We start from the raw sequence: 19,193 nt of genomic DNA on the forward strand, positions 1-19,193 counted from the left end.
TCCTTGGGCGATAGTCGTGCGGTCTGACACGGCATCTTGACGAGGGTCCAGATCCGAGGCGGGCAGATTTGCCGAAACCACTGAACACAGGTAAAATTTGTTAGTTGAAGTCCTTTGAAAACCGTACGGTCCTCCTTAGGTTTGGTCAGGTGTAGTCGTGACCCAGCTCTTAATTTAACCCTGACAATTTGAATTTGGCGTATTGTATCTGCAGACACAATTATTGGACCAGGTAACACCAATTCTTTGAGAAATGCCTGGGAAATTGTCTTGCTGTTTTAGGGCTCTATTCCGCAGCGATTGACAATCTTTGGAATTTAGCCGTCCGGCACCACAGGAGGGGTCGCCGGCGTGTACTATGTACTGTAAGTATGGCATTGGTAGTATTGTATTTAATGACATTTGGCACAGACAGACCAGAAATGCCTCCGAATTTCAGTGGCCAATCAATGGTAGTTTTGAGATCCCCCGTATTGAATACTTAGAGTCGATTTTGCTTAAGAAGAAGGCTAGGCCAGCAGCCTTTGATGTGTTACAAAATTGGAAAAAGGAAGCATTACAGCAGCTTAAAAGTAGGGATAAACATGCACGACGTCATAAAACGAATGCCGAAAAGGCATTGTTATATGACAAGGAAAAACGTTTTGATGAAACCCAGAAAATGGACAGAGCTTTTTCGCTCGGAGTCCAGAAAATTTACCCTTCTAAAGATTTCCATGTTTCCGAGGAGTTTATTGAGAAAATATTAAACGAACGGAGGCCTGATTCTTCAGCGCCACCTCCGTATGCTCCTGTTGTGGCCGCTCTTCCCATGCCTGCTATTGCTCCTATCGTTATTCCTACTCCTCTTACACAGCCTACTACCCCTAGTTCCTTAGTTGTCGCTCCTCCGTCTATTTCGTCTGCTACTTTACCTCTTTCCCCTGCACCCATGTTAGGTTCACCTACACTTTCGATTTCGGGGAGTCCTGTGTTTATTAAATCAGATCCTGGTGCAGGGTCGGGGATAGTGACTCGTAGTACTGTTCCTGCGGGCAGGAAACAGGAACTATTTGCTTGGGCTAAACATTGCATGGAAAAAGGTGATCAAACTGAGGTATTTTCAACATTATCTAATTTGCACGATTTTCCCGAGAAAAACGTTTTTATTGAAGGACTGGGGATTCATTTAGGTGTAATGTGGGGTAGATTGCAGACTTCGGATCTCCCACAAGGGGTGAGAGATCTGAACGCTTTGGCACTCTCAAGGGATACCGAACAGAAAGTATATGGACATGTTGATAGATTGTTTGAGTTTAGACAGGATTTTGAAAGATTACAAAATGAGGATGATGAGGACGATAGGATATATATGCAGAAACGGTTCCTTTCGTGCCGAAGATCAGCACCCGAGGAAGTACGGATCTGTACTAGAGATGCGGTTCGATGGATCTCGGATTCATCAATACCGCCGGATGAGGTATACGATACATATAGTCAATATACGGTAGAAATGCAAAGGAAGGTAATTCAAGTGATGGTACAGCACTTGCAGGAAGAATGTATAAGAAAGAAGGTTGGTTGCCCCACAGAGTTATTAGGTATTTGTAAAAGAGCTTTTTCGCCTGACACTTCCACAGCTGCTTTAGCGCTTGATTTGGCCTTATTACTCAGTAAGCGGTCGGAGGTCCCTATATCTCAGTTGCCTATGAGAGAGGTCCCTCCGACCCTTGTCCCAAAAGTAGAAATCCCCGCCAACGCGGCGACTGGTGCTCCCGCGGTGGATATCCCAGCACATTACGTATCACAGTTTGTTCACGTCCCGTTTTCTCGACAGGAAGTGAACACGATCAGACAATCAGTCCCTGATATTAGGAAGAACCCGACAGGGTTTTATAAAGAAATCGAATCCGTTTTGCAGTCTTCCGTGTTCACCTTAAGTGACATGGATTTATTGTTTCCAGTGCTTTTACCTGTTGATGTATGGAAGCAGGTACGGACGGTAGATGATGTGCCGGGGTTGGGGGATACATGGGTAAATCTAACTAGAATAGATGGGGAACGACCAGCTGGTGAGAAACCACCCCAGGTAATACTCACTTTACCTGATAGAATAGTTGCCAAATTGAAAACTATAATTCCAGAAAAAAGGATTATTTGGGACAAGCTTACGGCCTGTGTCCAAGGAAAAACTGAAGGTACCACTGAATTCTTTAATAGGTTTGAACAGGTGTTCTCCGACTTCAGTGGACAGGATTTGGGTACAGAGTCGGGGAAGAGGTTGTTTGTGGACAAATTTGTGCGTGGATTGTTGCCCGACATCCAGTCACAAATTATGTCCTCAGAGAGCGCTTGGCAGGCAAAATCTCAGTCAGAGGTTTTGCATATGGCTCAGTATTATGAAAATCGGGTTAATAACGAGAAAGAGAAAATCGAAAAAAGAAGGGGTGACCTAAAGACTAAGGTATTGTTGCAGCAAATTGTCAGGCACCCCAGAGGAGGTACGACACAAACTAGAGGTCAGTACATTCCAAGAGGAAATACTCCTCTAAATTCTATTAATATTAATCAGTGTGCTTATTGCCGCCAGGAAGGTCACTGGCGAGCACAGTGCCCTGCCCTCCGTCAGAGGTCAGGAGGCACATTCGGAGGTATGGGTAGGCGACCACGGGGCCGCCCTGGAGCAGGGGGTCCTGATAGAGGTCAGCTTCTACGAGATCCCCAGCAACCTTTTTCACAGGAAAATCAGACTTCGAGTATGGACTCAAGAAATATATTTGATCACCCTTCCGCCGTCTATCTTTCTGAGGAACTTCCCTTTGATGAAGTTCTGCCTTACTAGGATTGCCCGAAGCAGCGTTTGGAACCTTTACCTATTCCCGTTATTCAGAAGGGCCCCTATGTTGAATTATTGGTAGGGAATAGGAAACATCAGTTCTTGATCGACACTGGAGCGCAGAAGTGCTCCATTGACCATTCTCGGGTTCCAAACATTCCCCTGTCAGGGCAAACAAACGTTTCTATAGGGTTCTCTGGTATACCAACTGTTTGTCCGGTCTCTGCGCCGGTATCCGTTTCTTTGGGCCCTTTTACAGACCAGTGCCCTTTTCTTCTTACTTCAAACTGTGGAGAAAACTTGCTGGTGTTGAATTTGCTGAAGAAACTGAATGCAGTGATCCATTGTACCCCTGACGGAATAAGACTGACAGTTTCACCACAGCAACCTTTTAACTCCCAGTACTTGACCCGACCTCTACCTCCCGAGTTCGGTATTGTCCCAGAATGTTTGTGGGCAATAGACGACAATGATGTCGGAATATTGCACGTTGAGCCCGTCAAGATAGTATTGAAACATGGGGTTAAACTGCCGCGCATTCCGCAATATAAAATTTCAGTTGAGGGCGAGCGCGCTTTGAAATGCATTGTCTCCGATTTTGTACATCGTGGAGTGATCGAAGAGATTACAGGTAGCTTATGTAATAGTCCGATCCTACCGGTATATAAGAAAGGCGACAATGCAATTCCGTACCGGTTTATAATAGATCTTCGTGCTATTAACCGGTTAGTGGCCCCACAATTTCCAATAGTGCCAGATGTAACAACAATCTTAACAATGATCCCTGCTACGGCTACGCACTTCAGTGTCGTAGATTTGAAAAATGCCTTCTTTAGTATTCCGATACACAAGGAGAGCAGGTATTTGTTTGCGTTCACCTTGGGGGGACGCTCATTTACATTCACAAGAGCACCTCAAGGGTACACTGAAAGTCCTAGTATATATAGTAGAGCCTTAAAAGAGCAGCTCGATACCCTTGAACTGCCACCTACTTGCACGCTGCTTCAATATGTAGACGATTTGCTCTTAGCTGCAGACTCTGAGAAAGCTTGTAAAGAAGGCACTATATTGTTGCTTGTTCATTTAGCTGAACATGGTCACAAAGCTTCACTTAAGAAATTTCAATATTGTTGCCAGGAGGTTGCCTATTTAGGCTACCTCCTGTCAAAGGAGGGGAGAAGATTGACACCTGAACGAATAAAACACATTTCTGGCATGTCTGTCCCAAAAACACAGAAGGAAGTCAGAGCCCTGATAGGGATGGCGTCCTACTGTAGACTGTGGATCCCGAATTTTGCCCTAGTGGTAAAACCGATGTTGGCTTTGACGAGGAAGGGCATTTCTTTGCCACTGCCATGGGAATCGGAACATCAACGATCATTTGAGCTTCTCAAAGCCGAGCTGTGTTCAGCACCGGTTCTGGATACACCAAATTACGATAAGGCCTTTGTGTTGTTTGTGCATGAATGTAATGGATGTGCTTTGTCTGTGTTAATGCAGGAACATGGAGGGAAGAATAGGCCGTGCGGCTATTATTCCTCCGCCCTTGATCCTGTCGCATGCGCTTTGCCGCGATGTCTGCGCGCTGTTGCTGCTGCTGCTGCGTCTGTAAAACAGAGTGAGGGGATGGTCCTAGGCCACGATTTGATTCTGATGGTACCTCACTCTGTTGATATTCTATTGAATAAAACTCAAACACAACACCTTACTTCTGCCCGGTTGACCAGGTATGAATTAGTTCTATTTGCTCCTCATATCCAAATTAAAAGGTGTTGTGTTCTCAATCCGGCTGAACTTTTGCCTCTCCCGCAAACTTCTGCTTGCGGCGATGATGGATCACATGACTGCCTGTACGCCACCGAACAAGAAACAAAGGGCAGAATAGACCTCTCAGATACTCCTTTGGAGAATGCGGAAGGGGAGCTGTTTTGTGATGGCTCCTGCTTTAAACTTCCGAATGGCACATCTACAGCTGCTTATGCAGTTACTACTCTGAACAAGATCGTAGAAACTAAACGGATTCCGTATAACTCTGCGCAGGCCGCAGAGACTATAGCGTTGACTCGTGCTTGTGAGCTCTCCCAAGGGCATAGAGTTAATATTTATACGGATAGTCAGTACGCCTTTGGGGTGGCTCACAACTTCGGAAAATTGTGGTCGGAAAGAGGGTTTCTGACCTCACATGGGACCAAGATTCAGCATGGTCCCTTAATAGTACAGTTACTTTCAGCACTCTCACTCCCTAAACAACTAGCGATTATGAAATGTGCAGCTCATCGTAAGGTCATAGATGATGTGGGCAAAGGAAATGCTTTTGCAGACTCGATAGCTAGACAAACAGCTACAGACCTTAGCACAGACATGTATACCTCAAGGGAAGTGAGAGATGGTTGTATAATAGATGAAGGCATTGGGTCTGTGCGAGATATTCAGACTGATGCCTCTGTTGATGAATCTAGGAAATGGGCTGAAGGCATGGGGAAATTGGATGACGAAGGGTGTTGGGTGGACGCATCTGACGGGAAATGGTTGCTTCCTGATTCTTATGTATTAGCAATGGTCACAATGGCACACGGTCCAACACATGTGTGTGCCCAGCAAATTGCGAAGATATTACAGCAGGTTTGGGTGAATGATAAAATTTTGGAAACTGCAAAAAGATACGTTAGGAATTGTATGATTTGCCTACAACACAATGTGGGTAAAGGGACAGTGACTCCAAGGGGAAGTTTCGGGCCCCCCTCTGTCCCCTTTGAAACCATTCACCTTGATTTCATTGAAATGGAACGTTGTAATAACTTGAAATATGTTCTTGTCATCATTTGTGCTTTTAGCAAGTGGGTCGAGGCTTTCCCTGCCAAAGATGCTACCGCCATGACCACCGCAAAGATCTTGGTGAAAGAATATTTTCCTCGATTTGGGCTCCCGAAGATAATCTGGTCGGATAACGGCCCACATTTCATCGCAGCTGTAATATTGCAAATATGTGTTGCCTTAGGGATTGAGAAACGTTTTCATTCAGCTAGGCACCCTCAAAGTGCGGGGTTGGTAGAAAGACACAACGGTATTTTGAAAAACAAACTTGCAAAAACATGTGCTGAGACTAAATTAAAATGGCCAGATTCTTTACCTATTGTATTGTTAGCTATGCGCACCACGCCCCAGACTAGAACTGGGCTTGCTCCATTTGAGGTAGTGATGGGAAGGCCTGCTAATATTTGGGGCCTCCCTAAACCTAAAGCCCTGAGGGATGTGGAGAATGTATTGCTTGTAGATTATTGTAATCAATTGACTAAAAACCTGTATTTCATCTACCACCAGGTGAAGGCCGCTTTACCTGTACGGTTTACGGGCCCAGGACACGATATATTGCCCGGCAGCTGGATCCTGGTAAAGGCCTATGAAAGGTCTTCCTGTCTCGCGCCTCGCTGGCGGGGACCCTACCAGGTTTTATTGGTCACCAGGACGGCAGTGCGGGTGGCAGGAAAGAAGAACTGGATACATGCAACACACATCAAGAAGATCCCTCACCCGACGCCACAAGTTACAGAAGAAACAGAACCCCTTGCTGATGCTGCACTTTCTGATCTCGGAGTAGCAAGCAGCGTTGTGAGTGCGTCGGAGAAGTTCTCTGAGCCTGAGGAGCTCGGGGAGCCGTCCATTTTGTCTCCGCACTCCCTTGATCAATCACTTCCGGAAACTCTGGTTTCAAGTTCTGCGACTTCCGTCGCCACCGACGTGACGCTCCCCTCAGGGAGCGACGATATTTTGCTTTTAGATTCGGAAAACTTGGGTACCATCAGGTACAACCTTCGAGCACGAAAATAAAATCGTTGCACGAGTATCGTGCATCTGGAAGAAAAAGGAGTGATTGGAATACTATTGTCTTTCCCTTTTTTGGAACACAGAAAAGGAGGGTTCTGTTGGCTAGGGTTGGGAAGGACTAAGAAGTCGCGCGGCCGAAGTGCCGCCAGCAACGAACATTGGGGCCGTCGATCGGGACAACCATGATGCCTGCCGCCTTCACCGCTGCTCCTCGTATTGAACTATTAGATAAGGAGGTGACCAGTTCGAACAATGGACAATGTGCCTGGGCCCTGAAAACGTACTGTTGTGTTCTTGTTTTGATTATTGTTAGTTTTGCAACTGCTGCCGTGGGACTTTGGTACTTTGAAGAGATTTATCCCTTGAAGCCTCTGTTACCGACCGAAATTGTACCAACTGTTTTGACTCCCTCTGTACACCTTCACACTCTGTCCCCTAGGGACTCTCGGCATAGACAGAAGTATTATAATAACACTCTGATGATAGTGATGAATGCTACGCATGCTATTTTTAACAAGAGTAATTGTTGGATTTGCACGCATTTGCCACAACATGGGAACAAGGGACTGGGATGGTATATACATCCCTTACCTCTAACGACTTCCTGCTATGCCTCTCTTAGAGCACTCTTCTTTGGCCGATGGAATGATAGCATCTCAGGGAACTTCGATGGCACTAATTTGAATGAATTTGAGAGACGTGAATTGACTCCCCTGGGATTCTCGCTTTTCGCAAATAGGAGTAGACCTAATATCGCTTCTATTAGGCCGTCTGATAAACTTTCCTTTCCTTTCCAAAATCTAGTTTCTTTCAAGATGGCTCCGATAGGCAATAAGGATGCCATGCCTCCTTCTTATTCTGTAAATCACAATCCTGATTCTGTCCCTTTCTGTGTACAAAGAAATGGCACTAGGCCAATGGGAGATTTCGAGCCTTGTATACATATTGTAAATTTGACTGGGGAAAATAGGCCTTTGTATGTAGGGGGACCCGTTTATTTTGTTTGTGGTAGTCTAGCTTTTCCCTGGTTGCCCAAGGATTGGCAGGGGACTTGTTATTTAGGGATATTGTTACCAGGTGTATTTATAGCCAGTACCTTAGAGGTATCCAAGGCTCGCCCGCGACGAGATAGTGATGGAGATACCCCCGGACAAGTGTTCGGGGATATAGCCAAATCAGTAGTCCCCTTTTGGGGACAAATAGCAAATTCAGAAAACATTAGGGGATTAGCGAGGGTATTGGAGAAAACGATCAACCGGACCACGGACATACTTTACAATATGACCTTAGAGCAAAAGGCGATAAGATTGGTAGCACTGCAAAATCGAATGGCATTAGATGTCATTTTAGCCGAACGAGGTGGAGTATGTAAATTAGTGGGGTCCGCTTGTTGCGTTTTCGTACCAGATTCTTCACCAACAATATTTAAAGCAATTCAGAACTTACATATTCTTAGTTCTGAAGTCCATATCCCTGTAGGAGACTGGAGCCTTAGTACCTGGTTTTGGGATTCTCTGCGATCTTGGGGGTGGAAGGTGCTTTCTGTCATTTTAGGTATTTTAGGGACTCTGTTATTTCTTTGCTGTTGTTTTCAATGCCTCCCAAGTATATGCGGAATGATGGGGGAATGTTGTGCCCAGGTAATGAGCGCAATAGGGCGAAAGATATACACTCCGAAGACAGCATCTAAAGAGTTCATGTTGCAAGAAGTTCTTACGAACGACCTTATGGCTATTGATATTTCAGACAATGATGCGGAACCTATGAATGATAATGCCTTCAAGTATGTTCGAAAGTATTAGAAAACTATGTTTTAGCACTTGGCATAGGCCAAAAGGAGGGTCTGTGGAAATCGATATGATATTGTGACCCCAATCGCATTGTTTAAATGTCTGTTGGCCTACGCCAAGCTGTCTAAAGAATATTGTGAACATAGGTTCCGCGGCAAGGTCTTGACCTTAATGTATCGTGTAAGCTGCCATCTTGGATCTAGCCGCCATTTTAGGTATTCTTGCAGTGTGGAAGTCACCCCGAATCACAAAATGGAGGCCGAATGACATTGCGAGTAAGACTTCGGCCATGGTGACCTCCGCACACGTGAATGAATAATATGTCCACAGGCTACTTGTTAGGGTCATGAACTAAGACCCTGTCCTCTGTTTAACCTAGGTGTAAATATGTAACTGTATCAGCGGAACCGATCTAATATATGGAGATTGTATGTTCGACCTGGCTACGAACCCTAGCCATGGTTCCAGAAATGGTTAACTTGTAGGAGGGCTGGCCAATGCAGTACTAAATGTATAAAAACCCAAGCATCCCGATGATCGGTCTCTCCCACTTTCAGTGCGAACCTAACGTTGAAGGTTCGTGTGTTAGTCAGAGGGCCGAATAGCTATTCGCATGTCAATTGACCTTGATAACTTGGTAACTTTGTAACTTTGAAATAAAGCGCTTTATATGGTCCTTTGTAACCTGTGTTGGTGTGTTTCCATTTGGGCTTCCCGGCCTCATGTCAATTTCTCTGTTTCCACATGGCGATGTTGCTACTAAAACATTCCACTCAAACCAAAAACAAAACGCGGAAGTACTGATTGTTGCATCCCTCCTTCCCTTGAAAACATTTACATTTTGAGTGGCTTGGCTGACCCCAGACATAGGGATCAGGTAATGTTCACTTGCCACTTCTGGAGAAACGAGTGGGACACCGCAAAATGCCCACTGGTCATGGCCCTGGGTCATACCAAATAGACACATCAGTTGGCATAGAAGTAGCTTTGTTGGGAAAAGGGCATGAACAAAGAACATACGTTGGGAAAGGTGGCAAGTGTGCACTTTAGGTGGTCTGTGGAGATATTGATCATGGCTAAAGGCAAAGGGACCACCATGGGTGGCTTGGGTGCCATGCCCCGGACAAACGGGACAGCACCATGGCCACTGGTCATGTCCTAAGACCACCCTAGGATCAAGGGTCTGCTAGGGCATAGCCTTGGCTGGTCAGGGTAATTACCCCTACAGTTATATTTGCAGGTCTCAGACACATCCAAAGAGTATGATCTGTTCAAAGTGGCCATTCAGACATGGCCAGTGTCCAATATGAGTGGCTGTATGGGTGCTGGCAAAATGCCATTCCTGAGGCAAAATGCCCCATAGAAAGCTTACTAATGGCCACAACTGTGAGCCATGGCCTGCCCACCAGAATGGCTTGAGGGGGACTGGGGCATTCTCAAAGGTAATGCCTTAATCAAAGTGGCCACTGTTCATGGCTACAGGCCATTTCTGCTGTTCTCTATGGTGGGTCATGGGAACATTGGCTACTGGCCTCCAGCCTTGAACAGTACGGTTGATTTGGTAATGCCCCATGCTTTTTGGCCACTACTGGTAACAATAGGTGAAAAACATTTGGTTAAAGGTATGTCATTCTTCAGTTTCCCCCAGAGCACCTTTTTTTATGTTATATTTATTGTAGCACAGCAAAACAACAAATAAAGTAACATTTGGAGATACGGTTGCTGCTTCTTAGCCACCACCATGAAGAAACAGCAGGCTCTAGAGGATGGCACAGGGGCCACATGCTCACCGTGGAAGTAAGATGACGCTGAGCAACACAGGTTTGATTCCCGGGCCATGCTTAAAAAACCTCTGGACATTAAAGGTGAAGTTCACTCAAAAATTGAATTGGTTCAAAAGATGGGCCATAATAAAAAATATATACAAAAAATATTTTTAAAGAAAGTTCCTATGTAAAATGTTGAGCAAATGAGTCTCAAAGTAAAACATGTCAAGCACTAGGAGGCATCCATTTTGTGAAATTAATGAGCCTCCTGCGCTTGTGTTAAGCTCTACTCTCGCATCAATAATGAAGCAAAAGCCACCTTATTACAGCTGGAGAGCAGAGAATGCTGTCAGGCTTCTTCCTACCCCATGCTTCTGCCGAGTGCTTCTTTGTGGTGTTATATTTCCTGCTTTTCCGGGATCCCCTGAGCTGGGGTAGTCTGGGAAACTTAAAGCAAATGTCCAGGCTATTATAAATACAATGTTGTTGTATCTATGATTTCTGTGGCTTTCACTTCAAGTCTGCCGAGCTCCCCAGAGCCAGGGTTGCCCGGGAGACTAAAATCAAAAGTTCCGGCAATTATAAATACAACCACTTTGGATTTATATTAGCCGGTAGATTAGACAATTGCGTGTACTTTAGTCAAACTACATTAGACAATGTACTAGCAATTATAAATACAACTATGTTGTATTTATGATCGGTGTGGCTTTTGTTTCAACTCTCCCGAGCTCCTCCGAGCCGGGGGAGTCCAGGAAGCATAAAGTGAAAGTTCTGGCAATTATAAATACAACTGTGTGGTATTTATAATTGCCGGTATATTCCTGGAAGCCCTGGAGACTTAAAAAGAATTTACGGGCAATTATAAAGGGGGAGCACAGTAGACTTAGAAAAAATGTACCAGCAATTACAAATACATCATTGTATTTATGATTGCAGTGGGTTTCTTTTCCAGTCTCCCGAGCTCCCCTGACCTTGTGGAGCCCGGGAGACTTAAAGCAAAAGTTCTGGCAATTATAACTACAACCAGGTTGTATTCATGATTGTCGTAGCTTTATTTTTAAGTCTCCCAGGCTCCCTCGAGCCTCGGGTAGCCTGGGAGACTTAAGAAGAAAGTCACAGCAATAATGAAAACTCTACTGGCGGCCGTCTAAGTATTCATAATTGCTGTGCTTTTAATTTTATGTTTTCTGTGCTTCCCTGGGCTTGAGGAATGCAGAAAATGTAAAAGGAAAGTCAAGGTAGCATCCTCTCTTCATGTTAAGCTCTCCTCGCTGGCAGCAATAAGCAAAAGCTCCTAGTAGGGGGCATTTGGTTGATTATTGCCGCCAGAGCAGAGCTTAACATAAACAGAGGAGGATCATTCATTTCACAAAATGGATGCCTCCTAGTGCTTGAAATGTTTTACTTGAGTCACATTTGCTGAAAGGTTTACATAAGAACTTTCTTGAGAAATAATTTTTGTATATATTTTTATTATGGCTTATCTTTTGAGACAATATTTTTGAGTGACCTTCTCCTTTAAGCGCGTTATAAATAAACACTTACAAAAAAATAGGCCACACCTACAACAATGCACTGTTCATGACGCCATATATACCAACACAAATGACATGCACATCCCCATGCTCCATAGCTAAGAACAAAAATATTACTTTAAATCTGATGTGTGGGTCTGCAAAAAGAAAAAAAAAATCATTGTAAAAACTGATTTCATTTGTGAAAGTGTGGTTGAGTTTTGGTTGCTGTAGGAACTGTAACTGTTGAACCTGTGAGGTTTCCTTTTGCGCTACCACCACAATATCCTTTTATATTTAAAATATATACAACCACACACACACACACACACATCATCTTTCAAAATGCTTAACCGATGCAGTCGAAAAAGCATCAGCACGTTCAAAGACAGGTCTTGACCAGTATTGCTTACAAAATAAACAAAAGGAATTTTAAAAAAAGTAAACGTGATGCATAAACATTATGTGGTTTGGGTTCATAGCTTTCAACACTACTTCACGTATTTCCACTTCAAATAAAGGAGAAAAAAAGATGATGAGACTATAAAAGTATATGTTACCATGTAAATTGAAAACATATAAAGGTTTATTCAGAGAGCAGTCTGCAAAATGCAGTTTCTAGTGAAAAGGAACGTGTGGAAGACTCACCCCTTATTTATGAAGTATGACAATTATTTAATTGTGCTTATTAAAATGAAACCTTCAAGTATTTTTTACACAGTCCATGGAAAAGTTATGCACGAAGTGTAAAAATAAAATCATTGATACTAGTAGAGGAGATACTGTTGTGAGAATTGCAAATGTACAACTTTTTTGGGTGAAACAGCACTACAGAAAATGTATCCCTCTAACTTTCTACAACCATGTCACAGTGACCAAAACATTTTTAAAATTAAGCGCCCATTGTTAGCTTTGGCTAGCATGTTTCCAGGGCATGCATTTGCAGCGGCATAATGCAAACTCACAAGGTTTAATTTATAAAATGTTTTTTGCAGCGCAAAGTGACTTTGTGCTGCGTTAAACGCATTTTCCGATTCACAGGTCAGATTTTGCACTGGCCCTTCCCACATAGTGCTTGGCGTGAGCACTTTGCACACAATTAACTCAGAGCACAGGAAGGGCAAGTGCAAGGAATGAACAGAGGGCAGATCATGCAAATCTTCTCATTAAAGGAGAAAAATGAGGAATAACATGGGCGTAGAGAGGGAGGTACCATGCAAACTACACACATGCCCCATCAAATAATAAGTAAAACGTATTTACAGAAACAATAGCGCTATTAAGCTCACTTCAAAGCAGAATGATTCTACCGTCACCTGTCATTAAGCACACAAGAGATATGAAACCCAATGTATAAAAAGCGCAATGCAAGCCCAATGAGCAACCGATTGCCACAATGCCGGATCCTTCATTGCAAGTACATGAAAGGAGGGCCAGAATCTTTCTTCCACGACCAACAATATTTGGGATGCCAGATAAGGAGGTGTATGGAAGATACTGCTTCCCTCCCCATGTCATCCTAGACCTAGTCAGGGAGTGGGAGAATGACCTGGTATCACCCACTATGTGCTCACAGGCTGTGACACCTCTGGTCAAAGTGCTATGACCCTTACACTTCCTGGCCACTGGTTTATTCTAGCACACCACATCCATTGTTGGGGTTATATCACAGCCCACACAATCAAGGTGCCTCCACCAGGTCTTGCACTGCATCCTAGCATGTGAGAATAGGCACATTGACATGCCATGCACACTGCAGGCAAGGCCAGAGTGTGTCAGGAACTTATGCAGTTGCCCACATTCCCCTGGTCCTTGGAGCCATCTACTACACCCATGTAGTGCTGCGCCCGAGACACTGAGCACATATATCACAACGGGAAACAATGGCATTCCATAAATGTGCAGTGATCTGTGATGCCAAGGGAACCATCATATATGTGAATTTTAATTGCTCAGGATGCACGCATGATAGTTACATCTTGCATCATTCCCCTATACAACAGGCCCTGGTATCGGGAAACCTTGGCAACACCTGGTATCATAACATGATATCAATAACCGTTTACTCCTTAGCAGGGAACGGTGCCTACCTACTGTCACCATTCCTGTTGACACTGATCAGGAATCCAGCCACCCCAGGTGAGGTGCCCTACAACGCAACACTCATAGCCACTAGGGGCGTAGTGGAGTGCACATTCGATTGCTAAAGTCACGCTTCAACTCCCTTGATCACTTTTATTGCTATATGAACCACCTGTAGTAAGCAAAATCATTGTAGCATGTTGAGTCCTGCATAATATTGCCACACATTATGGCATAGCAGTAGAGGTGAAGGAGGGCTTGCACCCTCCATATGAACCAAACAGCCCCTTAGAAGGACAATGGGCAAAGGGACTGGAAACAGGCATAGTACAAACTTACTTCACATAAATGACAACTCATGTGAAACACAGACACGCTAGTGCCACATCCCTGATGGCATTCAACAATGAAATTGGGCTAATCCAGCTAGCCCATAACAACACCCTGAGAATGCATTTCTTAGATTGGCAGTGTATGACCCATAAGCTTAGAAGTACACTGCCACCTCATTTACATCTGTTCCCTAAAGTGCACAAACCATATCCACACTCATGTTAAGTAGGTGGAAAAGTTTCCATGTCACAGGCCCAAAAATCAAAATATTGCAAAGCCAGCCCCTAGCTCAATGGCTCCATACCATGTGTTCCCCTGACTAGCCTACTTCAATTGCAACCAAAATGGCTCACTGAGGGCCATGTAGATCAACCTGTTACACTGAACAAGTCCTCGGTCACTGCTTGCACACCGTCCCTTTTGCCCTTCCCTCCCTTTTGCCATTGATGCATCACCTTTGCCTCTCGTCCCCACCTCCAGGCACCCCTCTGTTTGCTCTCCCTGCTAAACACAGATTCCTGGGGTGTTCCATTGTCTTGCTCCCTGGGAAAAGGCAACATGGAGGCCTGCCCCCACACCGCCTCCCATGTACTGGGCAATGCTTGCCCAATTTACCTGCCCTTCTTGTCGTGGCTGGGCCTGCATATAGCGGGTTGCTAGAGCTCCTACCACCAAAATTGAGTACTACAACTCCACAGAACCATCCACCTGTCACCATGTCAAGCTTGTTGCTTGACAAGCTTGCTAAGCTATGTCCACCAGGAAATGCAGCCAACCTCAAACAGAACTGAAAGCCTTGTCTGCACAGCAGACATGTCCCATGGGTTCTCAGCCACATTCCATCCTGCTGTCCTTGGCCCCAGTGCAGTGTCCAAATATCCTAGACTAACAAAGTGGATCACATTCCCTCTGGGACGCACCAATCACAGCTTGTACACACCAGGACATGCATCAGCAAACCTTACATGCCTCACACATAACTGAAAAATAAAACATACAAGTAGAACATGCTGTGCCAACTCGTACACCACTGATGGTGAAGGATATTTCCTGCATTGTGAAGACCATACAGACACCATCGCCAGATAATCCTCCCATGACAGCACAGCCACTATGTGTAGATATGATATGATATTTTATTTGTAACACGCTCGTACACAGGTGTTTCAGAGCACGACAAGGCAAGGGAGGGGAAACAGGGGAGAATAATAGAACAACGATCTTACTAGGCCCAGTGACATTGAGAACGTGCAAGTGCATGTTAACGGGAAAGGGGAAAAGTGCATGGAAGGGGGAGAGTGGGAAATGCGGAGCAGAGGGGAGAACAGATAAATAATAAAAACAAATAAAATAGATAATGGAGAAATAAATAGGGGTAATGCAGCCAACACGTGGCAAGTGCTGTGCTTACGCCAGCAGAACTGGGTAATTTGGATAAGTACATGAAAGAAGAAAAAGGGGGGATTTGGGGACTGTATGGGTACAGATATAGTCCCCGGTGCAAGGGGTGGCCTGGAGGCAGTGCAGAAAGGGTGGTAAGGTGAGCAGGCACCTGGGCCCAGGGGACAGAGGGTGGCCAGATGCACAGTGCCAGGATTATGCACATTGGAAAAGGAGAGGGGGAGCAAAGGCAGAAGCAAAGAGGAAAGTCTTGAGTTGCTTCCGGAACCGGAGATGGTTCTCCTCAAGTTTTAGAAGGGTCAGGAGGCAGTTCCAGAGGGAGGCCCCCGCCGAAGACAGAGATCTACCCCCCGCTTGCTTCTTTGAAAAATAACTGACCCTGAGGGAGTTAGCGGTAGAGGAGCGAAGAGCTCGAGAGGGGAGGTATTTGCGGAGGGATAGCTGAAGGTATTTTGGACCCAGGCCCCAAAGGCAGATGTACTGCAATATCCCTGTTGTGGTACGGCAACTGCCACCCAATCGCTGAGTTCAAAATTACCTGCTGCATGAACTCACTGGTTTGCTGTATGATAATACTACACAGGCCATCCATAGTGAAAGACAACCCATGAGAACCACTTCAATTAGCCATGGATGTCAGTGGTTTCAACACATTTTTCATTTGTATACCAAATGGTGCTATGGACATGGATCAGATACACTTACACCATAAGCAGCAACAGAAACACAAAACTATTCATGGAAAATGTTTGCTAAGAGTTCCTTTGCTCACCCCACCACAGGAGAAACAAATCAAGCTCACGGGCAACACGCACCGTCACTCTTTCATCCACCTGCAACAACGCTTTAGGGCAAACAAGAATTGTTGTGTGCACTACCCAATGAACCTTCCATCTGCTGGCTCCCAGTTCCCATTACCCTCTTCCTCCTCCCAGTAGATAACAAACTAGGTGGGTCCACCACTGCCACAGATATCATAGCATGTACAATAGGAGATGCAACTTAAGCTGATTTGCAACAGAACCCACACAATGTGAAGACAGCCACTTCTCCTACACCAATAGATGTATGACAGGTGTGTGTGTACCAACATTAGTCCAGTGTCTATGCATGTCTAAGACAAAAAGGTAGGTAATGTAGGTGCTGCTTGGCCTAACCTGTCTCAGAGCTGACAGAGCAAGACGTGTTACGGGTGAATTGAGCGAGGAAAAAGCCTGCAGACAAGAACCGCAAATAACCGTATGGAAGAGAATTATACCAAGTACAACACTCAGAAACAAGACGACACAGCCTTCTAGGGAAGCCCAGAAATACTGGTTGATTGCACAGAGTGGGATTGACACTCGAAGAACTAAACAAAAGAAAAGAGAATAATAAAGTTGAGAACCGGGAACCTGGCAAATAGGATGCCTGTAGAAGAAAAGAAGAGCCACTCTCCTCCCTAACAGAAAACAGAGATTAAAACATGAAGAATTATGTTGTCTTTTTTAGAAGAAATGCTTGATACTTGACATATAATGTTCAAGTTAGAGTCCTGAAGAAAGCGGATAGTGATACTCATCCCGCTGAAACCGGTTGATCACACAAAGTTCAGGGTGATGACCTGACCTCTAAGATTTGCTGACTAACTAGCAAACTGGGCTAAACAGTATCATTTTTTAATGAACAGATCGATTCCGTAAATAGAAGATTGTGAACAGAGATACACACAAAATACAAAAAGACAAAATATAGCCATCTTCATTTCTGATTGCATTGTTATTTTAAAAATAGACCTATTGTTGTTCGGAACTGATAAGTCACACATGGAGGAAGCAACAGTAATACATAAACATATTTGACTTCTGAAAGTGTGCACCTATTTCTTAGATGCTAGAAAAAGTATTGAGAGAGGTTAGGGCCATTCTCTTCTCTATTCCCTAACCTAGATAGGCCGAACACCAGCGCTCACTAGGTAGCTAGCACCCACTAAAGGGATAGTTACCCACATTAATGGGAACACAGCAGCAACAGTACACATGATATATGAGAAAGACACTTTGCCCTCCAACATCTACACCTCATCAGCAACGCATAGCAGACTCCGCACATCATCTTGCATACTTGTCATTTGGATCGTCCTCTTACGTGGATTGTGAGTGTCAGGTGTGTACCATGCTCATGCATAATGGTGTCGCTACTTGACATGACATATGTCAGGAGATGGCATGCACAGTGACATGGCATGAGTGTAAATGTAATGCTGCACCAAATATAAACAACTGCATCACACATCACCAAAAACATGGGCACAGGAACATCCCAAGGAGACTGACTACGCACAGTATGTCGTGGAGGTGTAACCAATCACCAAAAGCACATGCGTAATGATCAAGGAGACATGTACACACTCAATGATGTAGGGCGACACCCATCTTCAGTAACAGTGACCATCACCCATGTTTCACCATATTGAATCATTCATGCACAACCATATGTGTGCCACATCATGCCACTATTGGGATGTATAGATCAACCACTGTGCAAATACTGTACACAACCTTACCTGGTGGTAATGCTGGTGTGCTGTGAATCCCTCACCAACTCCATCTAACACTGGGCCTCCGTATTGGTGCTAGGAGTTTCAGTGTCCAGCAGAGAGAATAGGGACTTGGGTGAAAGTAGTACCTAGGTGTCTTCTCGGGGAGTGTGGGTACTGGATGAGTGAAGAGATCTGACATTACATGGGATATTTGTTTGGACTAGCTAAACAAGTCTGTCTACATACTGCACAAATCATGCACATCATTTTTCAATGGAATGGTCACCTGTATGTGGGAGGATGTGGCAATCCAGATTACAAGCCACTCTCTGGACAGGCCACTGCAATAGCCCATCCTCCTCACCTGTGCCCCAGTCAACCTCAACGGAGGAATACATGTTAGCCAACCCTATTTCCTCCTGGGCCCCTGTCACACCACTGGAGAGTCTAGAGTTGCCTGTATCTCTGGTGGAGGTAGAAGTTGGTACACAAGCAGATGAGGTGGTCACAGAGCCTGCCAGGCTGTAGAGAAATGCCTGGCAAGTGATCACAGTTCAGGTGCGGTACTACCCCAAAGCAGACTGTCATCCGATTGGAGGGGTACCTGTACCAGAAGTACATTGCCAAGCAGCAGAAGATGTTGGTGCTGAGGAAGCATATCCTTGGTACAATAGCTGCCAGAAGAAGGCAACAAGGAGCAAACATTGTGCAAATAATGCAGGAGGCAAGGTGGTGGGAACATGCCCTCCTGTCTTCATAGGTGCAATTCCTGAGGCAGGAGGATGAGGAGAGGCATCTGATACATGAGGCAGCAATTTTCAGAGCTGAGGCTGTGGAGAGGATGGAGCAGGCGTGGGCTGCCATTCTGTAGGAGTCTTGTAGGGCAGCGGAGGAGACTGAATCAAGGATGAGGGAGGCCCTGAAAGCCTTCCATTAGACAACAGAGGCCCACCTATAAGTGGTAGATGTTGAGAGAGAATCGGCCTTGGCACAGGAATTGTCAGAAATGTCAATGAAGTAGTCCGCTGACCCATGTACATAGTTCTGTAGTAGTAGATTTCCTTTTATTCTTTTTATTTTGTTGCATATGACATTTTTGATTATCCATATTTGCAACTAGTTTATCATGAGTACATAACTATT

The sequence above is a fragment of the Ambystoma mexicanum genome, chromosome 2p (genome assembly GCF_040938575.1).
Source record: "Ambystoma mexicanum isolate Mex_15411 chromosome 2p, UKY_AmexF1_1, whole genome shotgun sequence".
Lineage (NCBI taxonomy): Eukaryota > Metazoa > Chordata > Amphibia > Caudata > Ambystomatidae > Ambystoma > Ambystoma mexicanum.